Genomic DNA, 3435 nt, shown 5'->3' with positions numbered 1-3435 from the left:
CGTCTACCACATCACAGGAAGGGTTAAAAAAAAAAAACAATAGGAGCGTTAAGCCATAGGCCTTGCATAAAAATGGAGGGGAAAAAAGAAAAGTATCTACAGGTACTGCGTGCAAATCTACCCGGCCGCCCTGTGCCGCTATTTTCCCGCTTGCCTGAAAGAAGAGACTTCTTGCGAGGGCTTAGCGCATGTGTCTTGCAGGCCCTGTTCGCTGCCGTGTTGTGAAAGTCATTAGCATTTTCAGATGCGGCAAAGAAAGACATAAGTTTACCGGCAAGATAAAGCCTTAGCAGAGGATGGTTTCGATCCATCGACCTCTGGGTTATGGGCCCAGCACGCTTCCGCTGCGCCACTCTGCTTTGCTCAGTCACGCCCACAAGTTGCATGCTGCAGCGCGAATTGGTCCGCTTAAAATTTGCCTGGTCGAAAGAGACACCTTGCAATGTCCTTTTGCGGCTTTTCTTAACATCAAAACTTTAACCCTAGCAAGGCATATACTGTCAGGCTGCTGGCAATGCTGTTTCCACCAAAGCCACTCCCATTATTAAAATCAATTTACCCAGGGTGCCTCTGCGCTAGTGCTTGGGCCGATGCGCTTGAGCAGTTGTAAGAAGAAATGGAGCGCACGCCAGCTGCCTACATTGCGCTACCGAAAGGAGATGGGGCCAGCCTGGTGACAGGGCCTGTAAGAGGATCTCACCTGCGCACGTGCGCCTTTCTCCCTAGCTGCAAATGCGTCTGCTGGGAAGCACGCAATGAGATAGTTTCTTTTTCCTTTCCACAGATAGTTATGTACCTATCTGTGCTGGGCTGCCTGGAAGGGTCTCTCTATTAACTCCTGGGCCTGCCTCAGCAAAGCCGATGCTCACAGAGGCTCTGAAGGCAGTGATGAGTGAGGAGGAAAGTCCCATCTTCACAAGGAACAAAGGCCTGAAATTTACAGGCATTATGATGTCATTGTCATTCTTGCTGCCTCAAAGGTACAGCAAGGCCATTGAGTACATCCCTTGCCTTGGGAAGCCTGCACCTTCTCAAAAACAAGTACCTTTACCCAAACCACTGCAGCCAGGACAGGCCATGTTTCTGCTGCCAAGTCGGCAAAAGGTTTTTTTTACCCCCCCTCAAGTTATTCCTGAAGCTACGCTACGTAACTGTAGGCCTCGCACGCAAGGGACATGGAAGCCGTTTCTTTGCTTTTTCTACATATACCATCTGCAATGAAGCTTTGCATTGCAAAATTAAAAAATCTGCACATGCAAAAGTCATATTTTGGAAGCGTTTAAAAGCAAATAGCTTATAGCAACGTCACGTAAAGGGGGTCGCACAGCTTTTCCTGGTTAGTATAGTGGTGAGTATCCCCGCCTGTCACGCTGGGAGGTGTGTCTTTTACCACCAAGCATTCACCACATTACAGGAATTGTAAAAAAATAGGACCGTTTAGCCATAGGCCTTGCATAAAAATGGACGGAAAAAAGATTAGTATCTACAGGTACTGCGTGCAATCTAAACGTCGGCCCTGTGCCGCTATTTTCCCACCTGGCTGAAAGATGAAGCTTGCAGGGACCTGTTTGCTGCCATGCTGTGAAAGTCTTCGGCATTTTCAGATGCAGCAAAGAAAGAAAGAAATGTGTTTCCCGGCATGAAAAAGAAGAAGCTTTAGCAGAGGAGGGTTTTGGTCCATCCTCTGGGTTATGACCATGATTCCGCTGTGCCACTCTGCTTTGCTCAGACACACGCACATGTTGCAGTGCGTATTGGCCCTTATAAAGTTTGCCTGCCCGGGAAAAGGACACCTTGCAATGTCCTTTAAGGCTTTTCTTAAAATCAAAACGCTAACCCTAGCTAGGCATATACTGTCAGGCTGCTGGCAATGCTGTTTCCACCAAAGCCACTCCCATTATTAAAATCAGTTTACCCAGGGTGCCTCTGCGGTACTGCTTGGGCTGATGCAGTTGTAGGAAAAAATGGAGCGTGCTCGAGATGTTTACATTGCGCTAACGAAAGGAGAAGGGCCAGCCTGGTGATAGGGCAATTCTCTGGGACCATCAATTCTGAACCATCTTAGCCTCGACTGACACTGCCCCATCTAGTCTTCCTTTATTTTCAAAACATTTAAAGTGATTGTAAAGTTTAATGAGTTAAAGCTTAGTATCTAAAAATGATCTTAAAAACATTGGCACTTCAATTTATTAAACTTTAAAAGATGCTGGAAAACATACCGCCGATTCTCTGCCCGCATCTCCCTCTATTGAGATCGATGACGAATCCGGCTACCTCCAAACGTTGCTTGCCCACTTTGGTGTCCAGCTCGTGGGGCAAGCAACGATTGGAGGAAGTCGGATTAGTCATCAATATGCTAAATACAGAAGGAGATGTGGGTGGGGGATCGGCAGTATGTTTTCCATAACGCAATGGTAAATATTTTTTAAAAAGAAGCATCTTTGTAATGTTTAATGAATGAAAGTGCTCCTGCTTTTAAGATTATTTTTAGATATTGGGCTTTAAAGGAATAGTCTAGTCAAAATTAAATGTTCATGATTCTTGATATCTTTATTTGAATGTAAGCTTAGGAGCCGGCCCATTTTTGGTTCAGCAACTGGGTAGCGCTTGCTGACTTGTGGCTATGCTTACATTCCTGCTTTTCAAATATAGATTCCAAGAGAAAGAAGAAAAAATGATAATAGGAGTTAATTAAAAGTTGCTTAAAATGGCATACTCTATCTGAATCATGAAAATTTAATTTTGACTAGACTATCCCTTTAATTAATTAAACTTTACAGCCTAAGTATGTACTATATTAATAATATAATATATGTGAAATAATATAAAGGTGATAATGTGACTTCACAGATACTATCAGCTAATTGTGTTTTTACTTTGATAAATTACTCAATATGCTATATCTTTAGTTATTTTTTTTTTCTACATGTATAATTAATTTCCCTCTCTTAAAGTCTCTTTATAATGTACTGAGTTTTAAAAACCTTGTAATAAAAAATTGGTTTCCTTAAAGAAGTTACTGCAAACAAACATTACACTTTTAATGCGATACTTTCATTTAGTGGACAAAAAAAAAATCAGTTTACTTAGACGTCTTAATTTTTTCTCTATACAATATTGACATCTAGTGGTTACAGAATAAAACCAGTCCATATATTTAAACAGACATACATTTTCATTTGTCCTTGCTGCAAGCCTGCAACTATGAAAAAGAAAAAAAAATGTGTGATGTATTCCATGGATTTATTTAATTTAAGACTAGAATTAAGTCACCAGAGTAACATTTCTGATGAGTTACGATTTTAACTACTTTTTAACTTTAACCCCTTCGTGACCAGAGCACTTTTCCATTTGTTGACCGTCTGGGACCAGGGCTATTTTTTCATTTCTCCAGTGCTTGTGTTTAGCTGTAATTTTCCTCTTACTCATTTACTG

At 41.9% G+C, this 3435-nt stretch overlaps 1 non-coding gene across 1 annotated transcript; it reads right to left on the bottom strand.

Annotated features, from left to right (window-relative positions):
- Positions 1-287: 287 nt before the first annotated feature.
- TRNAM-CAU (transfer RNA methionine (anticodon CAU)) lies at positions 288-359 on the bottom strand. The gene has a single exon. It is a non-coding gene; the product is annotated as a tRNA-Met (tRNA).
- Positions 360-3435: the final 3076 nt, after the last annotated feature.

Source organism: Bombina bombina, chromosome 2, assembly GCF_027579735.1.
Source record: "Bombina bombina isolate aBomBom1 chromosome 2, aBomBom1.pri, whole genome shotgun sequence".
Classification (NCBI taxonomy): domain Eukaryota; kingdom Metazoa; phylum Chordata; class Amphibia; order Anura; family Bombinatoridae; genus Bombina; species Bombina bombina.
The sequence above is the reverse complement of the archived record's forward strand: the minus strand, read 5'-3'. Positions and strand labels throughout refer to the sequence as shown.